This window comes from Acomys russatus, chromosome 8 (assembly GCF_903995435.1).
Source record: "Acomys russatus chromosome 8, mAcoRus1.1, whole genome shotgun sequence".
Lineage (NCBI taxonomy): Eukaryota > Metazoa > Chordata > Mammalia > Rodentia > Muridae > Acomys > Acomys russatus.
The window spans coordinates 22,830,760-22,852,788 of record NC_067144.1 but is presented as its reverse complement, the minus strand read 5'-3'; positions in this window follow the sequence as shown (position 1 = coordinate 22,852,788).

The following is a 22,029-nucleotide window of genomic DNA, read 5'->3' as shown; positions in this document are numbered from 1 at the left end:
GCTTGTTTTCTGAAAAGAGACAGAAAAGGTGTGGATGCAGATGGGAGGTGGGTAGGGAGATCTCAGAAGAGTCAGGAGAGAGAACATAATAATCAGAATATGTTGTATGAAAAACATCTGTTTTCAATAAAAGAAAAATAGAAAGTAATCTATAGAAGTTATATATACTTGGAATAGAAGGAACTAAAGCAATCAACAATGTTAATGTGTTATTAACTTAACAACTAATGAGGAGAAAAAAGTCCCTCAGATAGGAGCTACCTAAATATTTGATGACTAATAAATTAAATGTTAATTAAATACTTCAGTGATTTTCTTCTCTGACCAGCATATAATTAACATTTAATTTGTTATAAAATATTTAAAATTATGAAATATCCTATGGTATCTAAGATGTCTCTGTTGTCAAACCATCTTGGGACAATGTGCCAAGGGTACAAGAGGTTAGACTGGAGGTTAAATCCCATGAGAGAGAACATAGAAAGAACTTTTTGAAACATCCTCATGTGAAGACATTGAGAATGAGATCAAAGGGATCTCATTTTCCAAGTGAATTTTGCCAAGGAATGTATAACCCAGTTCAAAGAAGTAAAACCAGAACTAGGAATGAGACGATCTCTCACTGTGGAACTAGACAATCTCATGAATCTTGCAACCCCATCCATGGTAAATAGGAAGCATGAGGGGAAAGTCAGGTGGATCACTGTGAGTTTGAGGCCAGCCTGGTCTACAGAGCGAGTCTAGGACAGCCAAGGCTACACAGAGAAACCCTGTCTCAAAAACAACAACAACAATGAGCATTCTCCTTGGTCCTTGAACTTGAAACACCTAGAAGAACAAACATTGAAAGGAAGAATATTGGAAGCTGGAAAGATGGCTCAGTAGTTAAAAGAGTTGGTTCCCAGTACCCCCACGGCAGTTCACAACTGCCTGTCATTCCAGTGCCAGAGGATCTGCCACCCTCTCCTGGCTGCCACAGGTACTGCATGCATGTGGTGCGCATACGTATGTATTCAGGTAGAACACTCAAGACACATAGAGTAAAAATGAAAATGTTCAAAGGGGAAGCAGATTAGACAGTTACCACTAAGATCATGAGTGCAGTGAAAGAAGGGTCCCATTCCTAACTTTCCCAAAGTTCCACAGAGAAGCACACTTTCCCACTGGTTTGGAGAAGACATTGGAAAGCACTTGAGGATCAAGGAACATAGGAGCTTCCGGGGCAGAGGGAAGTGTGGCAGGACAGCTCGTTAATACGAAAAGGGGCTTGGGGGTGCGGGGGGGTCAGAAGAAAAAGCATGCACATTTTAAAATCTTTAACAACCACTGGACCAGGGAAGACTTCCTTTACAGTTCTCAGTAAAGTTCTGCGATGAGCAATGCTAAGGATAATGCACCCAAAAAATGCTCCTCTGTCACTGTCCTACTACCTCAAGGAGAACAGCTGTGTACCAGTTCCAGCAACCATGACTTGGGGATACAGCCTCTTCTATCTTTCCGTTATGCTCTTGTAGTGGGTTCTCAGCTGAACCCCAGTTCAGTGAGTCAAAGCACACATTCTCTATCGGAGGTGAGATCAACCTTGGCCTCTATAAAGACAGGGATGGGGGCAGGTCAGAAGCTTTCTAACCCCTCAAATTTATACTACTATAGGTGATCAGCATAAACTTATTTAAATTTCTTCATTCCTCAACTCTTTGCTACCTAGTGGTTAAAAGAGATTCCAGCGCCGTTGACAGATCTACCGGCCTCAAGTGCATCGATCTACACAACTCAATGTACGCTAACAGGAAAGCCTTGCCTCACTTGTCAGCGATTGATTTAGGAGTAATCAACAGGTTAGTTTTTGCTAAAAAAAAAAAAAAAAAAAAAAAAAAAGGTATGACAAGAGGTGTACCGGAACTGCTCTATGAAATTCCAGAACCCGGAAGTACTTGCCTTTACAATTTATCCATAGGCAACACTCAAGCAGTTGCAGACATCTCATCATCAAGGATGTAGTAGTCATCCTGAAGACAGATCATCCCACTGGGGATAAATGGAAAGCATGAAAAAAGCTAGCCATTCCTGCCATGGGCCAAGCCCAGCCATGCTACCTAGAGGATGCCCTGCTTCAAGATTCTGCTTGTCATTCCCACCGTCTACCTGACTGTTTGCTTGCTTGGTTGATTAAAAACAACAACAACACTTTCCTTCCCAAGATACAGAATTTCTTTAATTTCCATATTCCATTTCTCTCAATAATTGTGCCTGTTTTGATTCCTACTTATTCCCTCCTACGTAACACATACACACAGAACCTCTACATGGTCAACTCCAAGGCTTCTGCCACTTAGTACCAGTGAGGCCAAAAACATCTTTGGTAGCCACTGTATATTAAATCCCAGAATTGTATTGGTAGGAAAGTTCAAGTGGCTACTTATAAATATTCCTAAATTTTGTTTACTGTATGGTTGATGTTATTCCTATAGTGAGCTGTATTTCTAGGTCACCCTGCAACCCTACATACAAGAGAACCTGGAATAAAAAGAACTATAGTGTCATCATCAGTAGTTGACCTCCTGTTTGAGTTGTGACCGCCACTGAATTTTCTGTCCAGAATTATTCCACTCACTCCTACCAGCAAGTTCAGTTGGTTGGTACGGTTGGTTCATCTGGTATAGACAAATATGCAAATAGACAGATCTGACCTTAGCAGACAGCATTTACAAACCTTGGGGACTGAAGGTGGCTTCAGTAAATAGCATCATTTCGTACCCGTTATGAGCTGTGCTATGCCTGTTTGATTTTCTCTACCCCTTCAGCTTTGTCCTAACTGTGAATACCGATCCTTTCCTTAGATGGCAGTTTACATGCCTTGTCTTGTTTCCCAGGTACGTAGTCCCTGGCCTGGCTCATGCCACTGGCCACTTCCCCAGCTCTCTAACTTCATTACTCATCTGCTACATCAGAAGAGCTTCTGCCCACATACCAGTATGTCAGACTTACCAACAATAGAAAGAAACATTGGCCAAAGTGAGGGAAATGCATGCATATTGTGGGACACACTGTCCTGTGGATATAAGATAGGGCAAGTGACAAGTAATTTTCCAGTGGGAAGGTGATGAAGCAATAAAAGAGAATTAGAAAGGGATAATGGCAGATGCATCAAATAAAAATATATGCAGATACTCTCTGATGCACATAAAGCTATAAAACTCTAGATGGGAGAATGGTCAACAGAAGGAAAGGCTGAGAGGGGGAAATGAGGTTCGTAAAGCATCGTATGTCTTAGTCCACTCTGGCTACCACATAAAAACACCATATACTGAGTGGCTTATAAATTTTTAAAAAGCTCATTTCTCATAGATCTATAGCCTGGGAGGGCCAAGATCAGGCCTCTGGCAGACTCTGACTCTGATGAAAACCCATTTTCTGGTCAATAATGATGCATTCTAACCATATCTCCAGATGGGACAAGCTGGTTCTTCAGGATCACTCATCTGAATTTCAGTATATGAATTCTGGGGAAGGACACATCTGAACATGCAATTTTTCATATGAACCACACCAGAATGGATACATTCTAGGTGAGAACTGTGTTCGCAGGAAGAACTCTTATGATGGCTGCAAACGACCCTCCTCCATAGGTGATCTGATTGAGGAGCCAAGAACTGCAAATCCTGTCTACTGACATCAGAGACAATGACAGAAAACATGAGATCCACAGTCTAATGATATCTGAAATTGCACAAAACTACACAGAAGCATCAGGTTTGGCGATGGTTGAAAGATTGCACACAGTGTCAGATGTTTTCTTAGTTGGCACAGCTTTCAGCCAGGCCAGTAAATGCTCTGATGAGCCTAACAGTGGTAACCATTCTTTATAGCCCTAGACTGGCAGGCCACATCAACATCAACCATAATTATCATCCTCAAAGAAAAGAGTCCATTAATAATCTAGGCTGAAACCATGTCTGAATGCTAATGAACGGGTAGCCTTCTAGGATACTAATTAGGGGTGACACTTTTAGGGCAAGTTTGACTTTTCTTCCCAAGATTTTAGTTGAGGCTGCATTACATGTGAGTAAAATGCATATTGGAATTTACAAAGAATTGTGAAAGGTAGACAAAGAAGGAAAGCAAGCCGTGAAAGCAAATTAGGAAGAATTCAACAGTAATACAAAATGTTCAGTTGCCTGTGACTGAAGGGCCAGCTCTTCTCTACTTGTCACTTAAGATTGAATAAGGCTGGTCCCATTTGTCTTTCCAGTGCTCTGGGGTCAGTTTAGCATTCTCCCAAGTTACTGAGAATCTCTAGGGTTTAACTCCTAAGGGTCTGTCTGGTTCTACATTTCTCAATCCATGAACATGACACTTCATGGACACAAATGTCTCTCTCCTTGACATTTGTGGAGGTTGGAATGAAAATGGCTCCCATAGGCCCATGGGGAGTGGCACTATTAGAAGTTGTGGCCTTGTGGGAGGAATTGCTTCACTGGGGGTAGGGGGTTGTCTGTATTGAGGTTTCAGGGGCTCAAGCCACGCCCAGTTCTTGCACTTTCTTCCTGCTGCCTGCTGATCTGAACGTAGAACTCTCAGCTACCTTTCCAGCACTGTGGCTGCCCACTTGCCACCATGCTTCCTGCTATGACAATAATGGATTAAACCTCTGGACTGTAAGCCAGCCCCAGTTAAATGTTTTCCTTATAAGAGTTGCTGTAGTCATGGTGTTTGTTCACAGCATTCAAAAGTGTGGCCTTGAGGACCAAAGATATTGCTAACCACTGGGGCTTATCAGTGATATAAGCAAGGTGGTGGGCCAACCTCAGACGTGCTACATTCAAGTCTGCAAGTTGATCAGAAGAGCCCAGGGATGTCAATATATATGAAAGTGTTAGAAGCTCTGCCATACTCAGCTAAGACAATGTAGCTAAGAAACTCAGTCACTCCTTTAATTTAAAAACAAAGAGGGGCTGGAAAGATGGTTCAGTGGTTAAAAGCACTGACTGATCTTTCAGAGGATCCAGGTTCAATTCCCAGCACCCACATGGCATCTCACAGCTGTCTGTAACTACATTTCTAGGGGAATATAGCATCCCCACAAGACAAAGCACCAATGCTCATAAAAAGTTAAAAGGGAAAAAACAAGAAATAAGGAGTAAAAGAATTCATGCAGAGACCTACTTGACTTCTAATACTATTCAAATTATTCCATAAAATAGAAAAGGAAGGTATGCTTTCAAACTCTTTTATGAAGCTAGTATTACCCTGACATCAAAACCAGATGAATACATAACAAAAAGAACAAGACAAACAAAATTACAGACCAATATCCCATGAACACAGATGTAAAATATTCCAAATAAAACATTTGAAAACTAAATTCAAAATCACATTAAAAAAAAAATCACTGATCATGATCCATTTGACTTCATTCCAGGGAGGCGGGACTGGCTCAACATATGCTAATCATGATTCACCATATAAACTGATTTAAATATAGAAATCACATGGCCATATCAACAGATGCAGAAAAGGCCTTCAACAAAATCTAATGTGCCTTCAACAAAATCTAACGTACCTTCAGGATATACCTCAGAATAACCGAGCTATAAGTAATGAATGGATAGCCAACACTGAACTGAGGAAAACTCAAAACATTCCCACTAAGTTCAAGAACAAAATAAGTATGTCCATTCTTTCCAGTGCTGTTCAATATGGTACCTGAGGTCTTAGCCAGAACAAAAAGAGTAGAAATGGGGGAAAAAAGAGTTAAAAATAGGTAAGGAAGAAGTCAAAGTATTTGTCGGTTTGTTTGTTTGTTTGTTTGTGTTGTTTTTGCTGATGATATGATCCTATTCCTAAGAAACTCTAAAGACTCAAACAAACAAAAATCTCTTAGAACAAAACAGTTTCCATAAAGTTGCAGGCTACACAATTAATACATAAAAAGCAGCAGCCTTCTTATATGACAGTGGCCAAATCTTGAAAAAGCAATAATCCCGTTCACATTAGCCACCAAAAAAATGCCAAGGGAAAAAAGCCTTTAAGATTCTGAAAAAAGAAACTGAGGAAACACTAGATGAAGAGACATCTACACTTATGAATCAGAAGAATCCATATTGTGAAAATGATCGTCCTGCCAAAGACAATCTAAGATTTAGTAAAACTCCAATCAATATCCAAAGCCATTATTCATAGATACTTTTAAAAACTTAAAATGTATATGAAAGCACAAAAGATCAAGGATAGATAAAAATCATCCTGAGCAAATAGAGTACTGACAGAGGCATCACACTATGTGGTTTAAAAGTATACTGCAAAGACGTGGAAATAAAAAAATAGCATTCACTGGCACAAAAATGGGCACACAGATCCATAGGATAGTTTAGGGGAACCAGATATAAGTCTATGAAATGACAGCTCACTGATTTGTGATAAAGAAGACAAAAATATACACTGAAGAAAAGCTAGCATCCTCAACAATGGTGCTGGGAATCTTGACAACACCAGTCCTAGAACTAAGAAATCACTAAACAAAAGCCTCACTGCCAGATATGAGATAACTCCATAGGAGTTGTTGGTCAAGAAGGCCTCCAAGTCCTTCGGAACAATATAGGCTCTTATCTTCCTCTTGGTTGCCTACTAGAACTAGATGACAAGACTATTCCTGAGAAATCCACACACCTTCAATGTCACACACAGGGAAATCATTGGCCAGAAGCGCCCCTCCTACTGACTAGCTTTCATAACGCCACAGGTTATGGTGCTAAAGGGGGGGGACAGCTGAAAAGTCTATAAACTACACTATCAAGTTCCAGACAAGATGGGCCCATTGTGCAATACTGGCACGACTGCCTGCAAGTAACCAATCACTCCCTGGTCGGATTTGAGGCCCACTCCACAAGAAGGAATTCACAGCTAGTTCTGTAAATCAGTTCAAAAAACTGATGAAAATGTCTTTGGCTCCAGGGGTAAATGTATCACTGCCACTTAATGAATTTGGGATTTTATCAGACCTCCTACTAAAGCTCAGTGAATATACCCACAGACAAAAACTACTCACAGCCTTAACCAGAGAAGCCTCTTTTTATGCTGAACAGAGGTGAACGCAAAGCCTCACACTGCACAAGGTGCTTAGGATAACGGATGATGGAGAAATCAACCCTAAACAAAGCATTTGGATCACCCCTCTAAGGCTCAGGAACGATGAAGAAAAAGAGGACAGAAAGGATGTAAAAGCAGGAAGAAGGAGAAGAAGGGGAAGAAGAGGAAGAAGGCTCCAAAATTCCCATCTAAGTATGGTACAGCCATGGTAATCATGAACTCACAGCAAATATACCTGCTAGCAATGAGTCCATACAAGTCAGGTCACTAAACAATCAGCTATGGATGCAGTTGGCCCTCCTCCTTACTGTATATCTACTGGCAATTAGAAGATTATTGGAAGAGGGGCTCCTAATAGCTAGTGTACCTAATGGTGAGTCCACCAGGCTCTGATTGATATTCCAAACCTAAGGTCGTACACACAGTCTTTGGGACACAAAACGAAAAGTCATGAATATGGAATGGAGTTTGCAAAGAAGAGGGCAAAGCTGGTAGAGGGGGGAGTGAAATAATAAAGTTGGGAGGGAGAGCAGCAAAAATGTATTACGTGTATGTACACAATTGTCAAAGAATAAAAGTTATTAATTATATGTGTATATATATATCTCACATGTAATAAATTATATATCATAGTGTAACACAGATTCGGCAATGCTATGCTTTATAATCAAATATTTGCTGCCTCCAATGTATCCTTGAAAGTCTTTGGACCATCTTGACCTGATGTCTGACCACCTATCCTTCAGATCTCTTATCTCAACTGCTCTCCTTTTATTAAGCAAATTCATTCTATTCTTCATCCTCAGCCTGACTCTGCGCTCACTTTTCCATCTATAAAACAACACATTCCCCTCTCTTGATGAAACAAAGGGTTATCTACTCTTGGCTCTCAACATTTAATTCTCCAGAAAAACTCACTGCTTTTGAAGTTCCCACTGGCATCCTTTCACCCGCTCCTCTTTGCATGTGTAGAAGGACCTGGCACAGCGAGGGACATTTTCCCCTCAGGAAATACATCAAATATATTCCACTAAAAAGGCAGAAACCGCTATGATCATTGTAGATTTTGAAACTTTTTCATCTTGCCACATTCCTGAATCTTAATTACTCATTGTATAACAAGATAATAATAGTCTCGGTCATTCAAACCCACCATATGTGTCTAAGCGCTGTATGTAACCCACTGCTTTCAAATGTTTTAACAAGAATTACAGGCAGAAAACGAAAATTATTCTGAGAACAGCTCTAATTGATTTCTCATTATTTGATTAGTCTCTTGTCGAGCCTCCATCTTAGACTCTAAACTCCTGATTCTGGGCAAGGCAACCTATTATACAATTCTTTGACTCTCGCCCTTGGCCCTTAGGAGGCATATTTCTGGGATTGGATCCAGTCCTAACTGGAAGTAACTAAGAAATGCTTGGCTGAAAGTTGCCTTGAGTTAGGATTACCAAACCATTACTAAAAATAAAAAGAATTATTGAAAATAAGAAGAAATGAAGGAGGTTCACTTGCCTTCATCTGAGATGGAAGAGGAAACTAAATAAAGAAGATAAATAGCCTGCTTTGACTAACAACACCTTAAATTAATACGCTTTCTGGTATAGATGAGCAGCAGTCACAGAATATGCTTACCAACTTTGTTCAATCGAAGATGTGACCAAATTGACCTTGAGTTCAACTGAGTACAGCAAATACTGAATATTTTTTTTTTCAGTGTCTGTTTTGTTCCAAGCACAATACAAGGCCTTGGGAATGTGCAAATAATTACAAAATAATTCCATCTACCAATAATAGACACAGAGCAAAATTAATTTAAATATAACACAGTGAGTCCTAAAACATGTTCACACAGGGGATCTTATACCGCCATAGACTCTTTTGTCTGCCTTGGGCAGTTGAGGAAGTCTTTTAGAAAAGGGCACAACCTGAAAAGACATTTTCCTGTCCAACTGCAGCTTGCTATCCTATTATGTCACCTTCTTTCACCAAGTTTGTTTGATTTCTAACATAAACAACAGAACTCTTCTGGGACCCTTGTGTCAGAGCTGTTAAATCAGTGGTATCTAAGGAGACCACCAGCTGTGTTACAAATGTAAAGATCTGAATGTCAGATTCTGAGCATCTGGTATAAAGAATTTGGAGGGTAGTTAAAAGGAAGAGCTCACGGTGGAGAAAAGTCACCATTGATTGCCCAAATGAATACATTCTGAGGGTGGTGAGGGGCAGACTATCACTTAGACTATGATATAAACTGAAGCTAATTTGGCTAAACTGGCAATAGGGCCCACAGGTGAGAGATCAAATTTCCAGTCAACTGGCAAAAAGTGAACACCCCTAAGGACATACCATATAACCAGTGGTCTCCTCTTTCCATCAGGTTGCTGTTGAACTGTTTATGAGAGATTCTGAATAGGCATACCCTACAAAACCTGTAGTTAATTCTGGTTTTAAAATTAAGCAACATTTTTAAAGTCAGTATAATAGACTAAATGCCCCCATCAAAATATTCATTTGTTAACAAAAGTTAATCACCACTGCAGTGGTATTATGGGGTGGGGCAGAGCGTGGGGAATAAAGTCATAAATATTTTAACCTGGTGAGCTTATCTGTGCATTCAGAAGGGCTAGGGAGGAATAGCATAGGGCCCTTTTGCCTTTTCATTCCCTCTATCACATGAGGACATAGCATTCACTCTTTTTCTGCAATGGGAGCATGTAGCAAGAAGGCCTCATCACACACCAGAGGATACCTGGCCTTTTCCACCTCCACAAAGATGAGTAATAAGTTTCTGCTGTCGATGAATTTCCCAGACTGTGGTATCTCACTATAGCTTCACAAAACGACTCAGACATTGGCAATTGGTATCCTGTGTACTTTGTTCACTAGGCTTAGTAGCCAAAACAAAGAGACCAGGTGAATGTTCAGCCCAACTACATGCATGAGCCCTTGGATACATAGCATATTATATTTTTCAGTCTTATTCCATGTAAATATTCACCCATGGCTAAGGACAGGGGATAAGGACAAGGAGTATGTTAATTAGTTTCCTATTGCCATGATGAATACTTGGAAAAAAAACAATCTAAAGAAAGAAAGATTCTCATCATGGAGAGTGGTTTCAGAGACTTTATTGTTGACTTGCTCCATTTCTTTGAGCCTAAAGTGAACTGGAACGTAATGGTGATGAGGACACGTGGCCTAGGAAACTGTTCTCCTTGTGGCAGCCAGAAATCAGAGAGAGATACTGGAGGGAGCTAAGGATAAAACATACCCTTCAAAGTCAGACTTCCTAAGTGACCTTTGTCAACTGGAACCCATCATCAGAATGACTCTGTCCATTGAGGAGTCCACTGATTAGGTCAGAGTCCTTGTGATACAATCTCTTTTCAGTGATGGGACCCATCAGCTAATAGCGAAACCTTCTACACATGAGCCTCCTAGAAGAAACTTGATATCCAAACTATAACAAGGAACCAAGATAAAATCAGAGACTTATTTAGGGGATGGCCAGAGATGACTGAAACACATGTAGGACAGATGATACTCAGCAAACAGGTCAGGAATTCCATCTTCTGATGGTCCACTGAACTACAGTAAGACTCAATGCCCGCCTTGAGTTCCGGTTCCTCCTGGAGAGACCAAAATCACAAATCCACCTGAAAGGGGGATGGAATAGTGAAGTACAATGTCCTTGTGAAACACACTTTAAAATGCGCATCTTAACCAGTGAGTCCTTTCGAATAAAAGTGATGACATTAACACTAAATAATATTTCAGTAACTATGCTAAGTGTTTCATATTTATGAACTCACTATTTGTGGGGATTTTTGTTGTTGTTGTTGTTGTTGTTGACAGTAAGTTTAAATGTTGGATACTTCTATCATCCTAATTTTGCATTTGAGAAATGGAGATCTCAGGATATAAGCTGTGAAATCTTGGGAGACAATGGGAGTGTTGTAGCTACCATTTGTACAACTCTATCTCTGTCTGTCTTTGAGCAGATGAGAAATACAGCTCTTCAAAGGCAATAGCACTTAAGAGGCAGGTGAGGAACGATTTGAGATTAGCATAGTCAGGATCTCAAAAGAAAAGGAAAATGCTTCCAGATATAGTGGAAAGTGCCAAGAATTCAGTGCAGTTCACCTACAACGACTGCATGAGGGCGTGAGAATATGGCTCTTATTTCTTAAAAAAAAAAAAAAAAAAAAAATGCTTTGGAGAGAGGGAGAAGTCAGAAAAACCTTTCTAATAGAAAACCATGTCCCCTGGAGGGGGAGACCTGGTGGCACTCAGAGGAAGGACAGCAAGTAGCCAAGAAGAGACTTGATACCCTATGAGAATATATAGGGGGACGTAATCCCCCTCAAGAACAGTCATAGGGGAGGGGAATAATGGGAAAATGGGGGGGGGGAGGAATGGGAGGATACAAGGGATGGGATAAACATTGAGATGTAACAAGAATAAATTAATAAAAAAAACAAAAAAAAAAGAAAAAAAAAAAAGAAAATCAGAGTTGAGAAGAAGAGACACTCACAACTCTGCAAGATGCAAATTGCTGAGGTCCTAGGGAAAATTCAGGAAGGAAGTGGGCACTTGGCTTTTCAGTGGAGATCTACTACCCAGCAACTCAGAATGGAATTGAAGGACCTTCTTGTGGAACACATCAGATTATTATTGGACTACATTCCAGTAAACTGCTTATTTGCCTTGGGATGAATTTTTTTTATTGTGGAGTTGGCCCTAAATTGCTTATCACACACACACACACACACACACACACACACACACACACACACACACACAAAGTTTAATGAGGCAATATAGAGGCAATAGAAGATTTTATGCACCATTGAGAGGGGCAGAGAATGAATGATTGACAGGTCTCCAAGACCAACAGGGGATTGCTGGCCAGTAAAGAGGGACAGGAGGAAATGAACCTGAGACAGCATTGCATAGAGACAGAATGCTATTTCCCTCTATGCTTTGCATATGACTTGTCTCTTCTCAGGCTCTCAGAGGATTTTTAAATTACTGAACTATTGTGGTTTGAATAAGTATGCCCCCCATAGACTCACGTGTTTGATGCTTGGCCCATAGGGAGTGGCACTGCTAGAAGGTGTGGCCTTGTTGGAACAGGTGTGGCCTTGTTAGAGGAAGTGTGTCACTGGAGGTGGGCTTGGAGATCTATTTTCTCAAGCTACAGTAAAAGAGTCTCCTTCTGTGCCCTTTGGATCAAGATCTCAGCTCCTTCAGTAGCACCATGTCTGCCTGAATGCTGCCATGCTTCCCACCATGATGATAATGGACTAAAACCTCTGAAATTGTAAGCCAGCCCCAATTAAATGCTTTCCTTTATAAGAGGTGCCTTGGAGATGGTGCCTCTTCACAGTAATGAAACCCTAAGGCGCCAACCAGTGGTGACAAATGGGCTTTTGGCAACAGGGGTAGGGAAGAGGGGTTCCCAAAAGATTAGATGCTGACCCTCACTGAAGGCGTGAAACATACAGCCGCACAGATGGGGTAAAGAACGTTACTATCGGTCATGTGACATACTTTGACTACTATGTGAAATTAATATGGGTTGTGTTCTGTTTCTAAATTAAATTTCTTATTAACTAACTCTTTGATAAGAAATCTCCTTGATTTTTCACAATGCTAAAAGTAGGAAAGAAACCAATATTATAGATAGTCAATGAAATCAATAGCCTGGAAATTTTCTCTAAAGATCCCTGAATGAGATGATAACATTCGTAGCATATGATATCTGGGATATTCTGTAGGAAATATCCTAAATAGAGCCAATATCTTCTGGCATGATCACATAAGGATTGTTCCTTCTTGCTGAGACTAACTAGAACTAATAAGCAATGACCACAATCTGTTAAAAAGGTGTAACAGGGCTGTGTTCCTACCTCTACTCTTTACTGCTATCGGAGAGAAAAGGTTCTTGCTAAGAGCCTGATCATATAACAATCGCCCTAATTCTTGCCTTTGATGTGGGGATTTCTATAAATATACTGAGAGAAAGCTAAGCTTTCTGTAAGCCAAAGGAAACAAAATCAAACTGTGGCTAACTGCCACTGTGAACCTACAGTTTTAACCCAGGACAGAAGAATAAAAGGAGTCAGCGTCCCTACAGCCTTCTACTAGAACTGCTGTACATTTTCCCCGAGTTTGCCCAGCAGAGAGAGAGAGAGAGAGAGAGGGAGGCTGAAAATGCTATCTGTGCGAAGGCCTTTGGAAAGCACATCTCAGCATGACAGTGAGAAACCACATTGGTTCTCCCTGGGAATTAAGCAGCTGAACTATATGAATCTATAATTCCATGGAAGTGACAGCCTCATTGCCACAGAGGGTATGAAGATTCAAAGGCAAAGTCCCTATTAATCCCTGTGTGGTTTGCTACCGAGGGTGTGCTGTCAGCCACTACAACATGGGGGGCTGCTGGCCTGAATGCTCAAGCCATGCCCACAGGCACAGCGGTGTTTCTGCACCCCACTGTGACTCTGGAGACTGATGATGCTTATTTCTCTCATCCTATTCTTTGAAGGACTGAATGGTATATCCAAACACAAGGCAATGGCACAGCTGTGGCTCATGTTTTAAAGATAGCACCAAAGACACAGGTAGAGGTCAGGCCATGCAGGAATCCCTTGAGACAGCAACGAGTTGAGAAACAAGTGAAACAAAACTGCTGAAATCCCAAGGCAAAATGTGAAAACTAAAATAATCCACTGATAAGAACGTGCCTGGGGTCAACTCCATGGGTGAAGATTTCAGGGCACTATAGAATAACGGAAGCGGTCGAGCCATGTTTTATTTTCCCCCTCTTTGGATGTACATAGTTTCCTCCTGAAGCCCATGCAACCAATAAGGAAGCAAGAAGCAAGAAGGAGGGCTATGTAGGCCACACCTCTGCTTCTGATCCTGACAGTAATTGGTATCAATTGTACTCTTGCAGTACTCAACTGTCAAACTAGACAGTGTACAGAACAAATGTTTGTCAGTGGTTGGACTAGAGGCAATATATAAAAGGAGAAAAGCAAATGAGATGAGCCCTTCAGTTTCTCTGGCTTCCTGAATGGAGATCATTTCTGGGCTGTCATTCAGCATATGTGCTTCCTGCAGACCTAGATGTGTCTATCACGCAGAGAGGCAAGGTTTGGAGATAAGGATTAACACAACGGAATACATAGAAGGGTAGGAAGAAGGGAGCGTCACCAAAATGGAGGGCAAGAAACCTGGGAGGCGATCTAATTGCCACAGTGACCAAAGACTGAGTCACACGTGCACAGGTTGAGACGCGATTAGGCAATGCACAGCGTAGCTGCTGCGGATGAGACTCACAAAGCAAATGAAGACTGCTGAAGACACAGACTCCCAAGAGACAGTGTTCCAACCAGCCAATGTAAAGAAACCTTGTCAACACTGACCTCAGGCTATCAAGACTCATCTGGACTGCCTGTATCCTCTTCCTTTGTGGCCTGGCAAGGCTGCCTGCCAGGGGGAAGAGATCAACCTGTAGGCACCAGGATCCATGTGTCAGAAATAGTCCCTACTCCCCACATTATGGGACCCCCCACAAGAAGACTGTGATGCCTATCTTCTACATCTGAACAGGGGGGGTCTAGGTCCTTGCTTGGTGCATCAACCTCTGCAGCATACCTTTCTCTGTCCAGGTTTGTCGGCTCCTTGTAGAGCTCCTGTCCCCTCCAGGTCCTTCTATTCCCCAACTCTTCCATAGGGGAGTGGGATAGAGAGGATGGGGAGGGAGGGTAGGACCAGGAAGACATGAGGGAGAGGGCTACAATCTAGATGGAATGTGAACAAATTTTTTAAAAGTTTAAAAATCATGAAGGTAAAAATCAACACTAATATTCAAATAAATTTTATTAATCAATAAGAAAAAGAAAATAGAATATAAAGGAGCAGGCAATTTTTGTAAAGAATGTTGTGAATTCTCAATAAATATAGAATAAGATGCTTGGTTTATATAAAAAATAAAGAAAGGAAGGAAGGAAGGAAGAAAACTTGTAAATAATTATCAATTCAGAGATTAAAGAAGCTCACCATGTTACAACCAGAATAAATACAAAGAAAACAGCACCTATATTTACCGTAGTCAAACAGCTAGAAGTAAATAATTAAAAAGAGAAAATGCTAGACTCGTCACTGGCTTCTCATCAGGAATGACATAAACCAGAAGCTTAACAGAATGGCATCTCTAAAATGTCAAAAGGCAAAAAACCAGTCACTGTCAACCTGGATTCTTCCTATCTTATTGTTTGTTTTAGATGCCAACTTCAGTTTTTCCTTCCTCCTCTCCTTCCAGTACCCTCCCTGCCCCCCAACTCCTCTCCATTTCTCTACAGAAAAGGGGAGGCCTCCCATGATATCAACCAGCCCTGGTAGTAAGACTAGGCACCTCCTCTCCTATTAAGGCTAGACTAGGCAACCTGGTGGGAGGAAAGGGTCCCAAAGGCAAGCAACAAGTCAGAGACTCCCCTGCTCTCACCATTAGGAGTTCTACAAGAAGATCAAGCTACACAACCGCAACATATGTTCCAAAGGCCTAGGTCAAGCCCTTGTAGGTTCCCTGGTCCGTGGTTCAGTCTCTATGGGTTGATTGTTGGTGGTTGGGTCCCTATGGGCCCATCAACCTAGAACTCTATCTGTACTGAAAATATTCCTCATAAATAATGGCAAGATATACACACTTTTAAATGAACAAAAAACTAAATACTCATCTCCAACAGGTCTAGTCAATGGGGACTTTCTCTGAATTAGGGTTAAATGTAAACTATAAGGTAGGGTTGCGAGATGTCTCAATGGATAAAGGCACTTGCCAGCAAGCCTGATGGGAGCTCAGTCTTCAGTCCCAGAACCTACAGAGTGGAAGACGAGATTCAACTCCTAAGGTTTGCACACCATGGCACACAGAAAACAAATGTGGAAAGTTTAAATCAAATTTAAGTTTAAATTTTTAATATGAAATATTAATGAAAGACACTAAAGTAGATATGACACATTATCCATGGAAACTCAGTCTTATGAAGATTTTTAACTCAGGGTAATCCATAAACGGAATGCAACCCTATCAAAAACCAGTGAAATTATTTTCTTTATCTAGACACATTAATTATAAACTTTATTTGGAAGCATAAACAGGAAAAATAACCATAAAGTTCTTATAAAAGAAGAGCAAGGAGGAATAAGTTAGTCCATAAAATATCAAGAGTTATCACAGTCCTTTAAAATTTAAGCAGCAGGGTCTGGGGTGTAGCATGGTGGGAGAGCCCCCGCCTTCCTGGGTTTGAGCCTACCACCATAAAACACATGATGATATTTACATGCTAATAGATACACAAAGGATATCTAGAAATAATCCAAAGTACACAGGACAATCTGATACTTGAAAAGGCAGCACATTAAATCTGATGGTAAGACTGGCTTTTAAACAACTCATCTTAAGATAACTAGACAGCATTGGAAAAAGAAAGTAAAGTGTAATTTATTGTTCCCCAATCCACCAAGATAATTTGCTAATAAATTACAGACTCAGTGTGAAAAATTAACACCATATAAAAACTAAAAGAAAAATAAGCATATTCCTACATAAACTGAAGAAGGGGGTGCGGTTTCTGTGGGGTTTAAATTTCAGAAGCAATAACCAGAAAGAAAATCCTGTTTGACAACACAGAATGAAATAGAGGAGGAAAAGGAAAATTCATCTTTTAAAAGGTCTAAAACTAAAGTGCAAATGAACAAATAGAAGAATGTAATAAATGTGCAAATGGATCTTTTATTTACCTGTTTCAGTTGTTGTCAATGGGAGATTACTGACTCTGTCTGCTAACCTAGGCTTGGTCCTGGAAGCTTCTACTGTCCGTACAGTCTAACCTAGGCCTAGAACATTTTCAGCCTCTGAGACTTACTGCTTAAATAAGCTCACCATTTCTTGTTCTTAACGAGCTCTGGGCTGGCTGGTTCAACTCAGCTGTTCTGGCTCAAACTCTTCTCCCAGCTGATTTATTCAATCTGGCTTCTCTCTTGGCCCTGAATTGCTCTTCATGGCCTCAAACTAACTCAGCAATCTGCCCTAGTCTCCTGGTTCCTTCTCATTCTCTGGCTCATTCTGTCTTTACCTGAGTTCTCTCTCTGCAACCTGCCTCTCTATTACTGTCCTGGTAAAACTGCCTTCTCTCTCTTTCTCTCTTCCACCCCTTAATTAGCTTCCCTTTCCCCTTTCTTCTCCTGGAGTTGGGCATAGCCTATTCTGTCAAATCTTCTCTGATTTGTCTCTTTTTCTGCCACCCAATTAAACATCACTTTCAAACACGGGTGTTTCCTTCTACAAACTAACTTTACCTTCACTGTTTGGGATTGAAGACATATACCACCACGCTGGACCTAAGCTTTTCTTTACCTGAAATTTGTTCTATACCAGCCTTGAATTCAGATCTGCCTGCCTCTGTCTCCTGGATTAAAGATGTGCTTGTGTTCCCACCAGATCCCACAGACCTAGGGCTTTTGATGCCATCTCTTGCCAGAGCAGCCATGTTCCAAATTAAAATTTCTCTACATTTAATGTGTAGACTCTGTGGTGGTTTGAATAGAGCCTCCACGGGTTTATATGTTTGAATGCTTGGTTATTAGGTAGAAGGTGCGGCCTTGTTGGAGAAAGTGTGTCCCTGGGGGATGGGCTTTGGACTTTCAAATGCTCAAGCCAGGCCCAGTCTCTCTGTCTCTCTGTCTCTGTCTCTCTGTCTCTCTCTCTCCCTCTCTCCCTCTCTCTCTCTCTCTCTATCTCTCTCTATCTCTATCTCTATCTCTATCTCTCTCTCTCTCTCTCTCTCTCTCTCTCTCTCTCTCTCTCTCTCTCTCTCTCTCCTTCTCTCTCTCTCTCGCTGCCATGCTTCCCACCATGATGGTAATGGACTAAACCTCTGAAACTATAAGCCAGCCACAGTTAAGCATTCCCGTCATCAGAGTTGCCGGGGTTATGGTGTTTCTTTGCAGCAATAAAACACTGACCAAGACCGTCTCTGTAGCATTTAAGGATTGCTAGAACAGGCCTGACAGATGGCTCAGCAGTTAAGCACACATTTCCCTTGTAGACAACCCAGTTTAGTGCTCAACACCCACTTCAGTGAGATCATAATTGCCTGTAACTCCAGCTCCAGGCTATCCTACACCCTCTTCAGGATTCTGCAGGCAACTGCATTCACACATGCACAAACCTACACACACACACACACACAATTTTGAAATGTTCTAGCACGTAAGACCACTAACAAAATATAATCGGAGGCAATAGATATATTTACAGAAATTATGAACATATAAAAAAAATGAGTACCCTGTTCCTGATTATAAAACCACACAAATTATGGGTCATGTGTTTTGGGTTAGCCTGGCTACATAGTAAGACCTTATAAGAACAAACAAATGAACAACAAGACAAATCCCAATGACTCATCACTATGTCTCACTTCTGTCTCAGCCAAACCCACAAGTTCCCCTCACTGACTCATTGATCAGGCTACAGTGAAACACATATTCCCAGCTGGGGGTGGGGGAGGGGTGCATATAGGAGCTGTTAGTAAAGTTAGATTTGCATTAGGCCAGGCTGTGTTCCTTGAACTTTAGCTGGTGATACTCTTAAGTTCTCTTTACCTGGAAAGAGTATTTAAGGCTCACTTTTCAACTAGGTGAGACTGGGGTTGGGTTCTTCTGCCCTTCCTGTACTTGCTGGGTGGGAACGAGGTTGACTTGACATTGGCATAAGACAGTGGGGACGATACTGCCTGCGGTGTGGCCAGCAGGACTTCTAAAGCTAACTGATCAGGACACATACTTCTCCTAACCAAGAACCAACCTTCCGGGAAGAACCACGAAATGTTTTCTTCCTTCAATTTTTATCCTAGGACCATAGGTGGCTCTGGGCCAACAGAAGGTTAGGGTAAAAGAAGACAATTTAAAAATAAATAAATAAAAATAAAAAGCTTTACCTATGGGGTCAGCAAACGATAGCCTGTGGGCCAAATCTAGACAGCTCCCTGTTTTTGCGAATAGCTCTTTTTTTTTTTTTTTTTTTTTTTTGACCACAGCCATGTTTATTCATTTCACAGTGTTTATGGCTGCATACAAGCTATAGCATCTGAGACAAGCAGTTGCAATAGAAAGTGGCCCAGAGAGCTAAATGGTCTTATTTGGTCCTTTACAGGAAAAAAAAAAAAAAGTAAAAATGCCAGTGGCTGCCCTAAAGTAGAAAGAGACTTGAACTTTGCAAAACTCGGGGCAAATTTAGCTCCATGAGCAGGCTCTGACAAATTGCTCCTCCTGCTATCATCTCGATGAGCAACAAAAGGTCAGCAGAGTCTCGGAGGTGGCTGCAATCCTAAGATAAAAAGCAGAGCCTTTTGTGCTGCAGGTCCTGGGAGCCAGACTCTACCAAGGCACTAGCCACAGTGTCAGGACCTGGGACTAGCTGCCAAGCTCCTAACAAGTTGTGTCACATAGTGAGTGGCCCTGGGGCACACTAACCTTAGAACTCTGGGATAGTTATCTTAACCACTGTGTCGGTTTGCAAAGGAATACCGGTCTCTGCAAAGCGCCCTGCTTCTAAATCGATCCGGAGACCAAACAAATAACAAGATCCTTAGACACGCTAACGAGGGAAGAAGAAAACCCTGAGAAACAAACACCCCAGGTGGGGGCGGGGTGACCACAGAAGCAGAAGCAGCTTGTTTGCCTTATATTCTCTGCAGCACACCCTCACACCCAGGCTGCCTGTCCTACACGCTCAGCACAGATGCCCTCTGTGTCTGAATCTCTGAACTGATGTAATTTTCCTCTACCTGCTGGTCCTGGATCCCGGTGCCTCTTGACCTCTGGACACACCGTATCTGCTCAGAAAACGTGAACAACTTTTCTTGTGCTCCCAACCACCCCTTGTCACATACTCTCTGCTTTGCCCTGGAAGGAGGGAAGGTGCCAGCCTTCAGAGCTACCAGGGACTTTACAAAGAATGATCTGTACTCTGAAAACTATCGCTGGCGCCATCAGCTCCGACTCACACAACACAAGTGGCAATGCCTCTCCAATAAAAGTGCTCGCTGATCTGTGGTCAGCGAGCTCTGAAATTAGCCAAGAGGTGTGTGCCTTTTCATCGGCTTAGGCAGGACCTCCTGGGCATTTGAACTCAAGAAGCAATTTGACTTTTTCATTAATTCACAGGCACGTTTTGAACTCCCTTGCTCCAACTGCAGAAAGACCCTGCCTCTTCGAAGCACGAATGTCTTGTCACCTTCCACTTCCTCCTTTTTTCTGTCCCTCTCCGAGGGGGAAACATACTGGATTTCTTTCCGCCCCATCGCACTCCCTATGGGCTTGAGGAGCTAAAGGCTAGCTACGCCAGAACTAGGTAACCCATTCTTGGAGTGCATCGCCCCCTTGTGGATTACAGTGGGAACCCATGTGGGTCCTAGACACTGGGAGTACAAGCCAGGGGATAAGCCCTGGCTGCTAAAACCCACTCCCCAGGCTTTGGTTTAGGAGCAATAACCAAGGACTACATTTCTCCTCAGACCCACAAGTGGGAAAATGTCACCTGGTATATGGATAAATAGTGACAAACTGGAAAGTCAGATGATAAAGGTTCTTCACTGTGGAAGGCACCTTCAGGTTTATTTTTCTATCATGTGTGACTGTGTGTACATATGTGTGCACAGGTGCACATGTGTGTGTATGTGTGTGTGGGAGAGAGAGAGAGAGAGAGAGAGAGAGAGAGAGAGAGCCCAGTTCACAGGAGAGTTCTCTGATGTGTCATCACCATAATCCAAGGACCATTCTATTGGGCTGAACTTGGCCCCAAGCTGTCCCCTTGTCGCCTAGCCATGGCCACCTCTTATCCTTCCTCTGCCTTGCTGCCCTTTGTCATACCTGCACATTGCCAATGGAGTTTTCTACCATACAAGTCCCAGGATCCCAACTTGGTTCCTTCCACGGACTAAATGATGTCCCTCAAGTTCCTATACTGTCGCCCTACCCTCCTCCATGTGGTGTGTTTGAAGAGAGAGCTTTGAGGAGATGATTATGGTTAAATGAACTCCTCAGGGTGGGGCCCTACTCTGATAGGAAGTCTACGAAAAGATCCCAGAGACACCTCTCTCCCTCTCTCTCTCTCTCTCTCTCTCTCTCTCTCTCTCTCTCTCACACACACACACACACACACACACACACACACACACACAGAGAGAGAGAGAGAGAGAGAGAGAGCAAAGCATGACAGCAGTCATCCATAAGCCTAGAACAACGGCGTCACCAAAAGACCCTTCAAAGTTGCCTGATCTGTGGTATTTTGTCTCGTCAAGTCTACCTACCTACAGAAGGGACTAACACGGTCACTGGGTTCTATCATTGAGTATTCTGTTTGGGGCCTGGCTTCCACAGTGAGGCTGAGACACAAACCCCCCCCCCCCAAGACCTAAGTCTAAAGTGGTTCTGGGAAGGAACATGAGGTATGTGTTTGAAACCACCCACCCACCTTTCCTGCTCACCCAGCCCCTTGGCGTCTTCGCTGTAGCTCCCCTCTGCCCCTTTCACTCTGTAACAAAAAAGACTCATTTATGCAGCCATCACACAAAAGGAGCCTCCCCCCTCCCTCAGCTGCCCAGAGCCTTTCTGGAGAGCCGGGGCCTCTACTAGCTCCGCAGTGATGGCAGCACTGTTTACCACTCTCTTTTCCTGCATGCTTGTGCCATCCTTGCTTCTCCCTTAAGATGGTCTTTAGTCACTCCTCCTCCACCTCACTTTGAGGTCAACTTTTGCATCTTACTCTCAATCACTCCCCTCTCACGCTTAACCTTGAAAAACACTCCCGTCTTAAGCCTATTCGATATGGCTTTTTTCCCCTTCCAAATTTCAACTTTACAA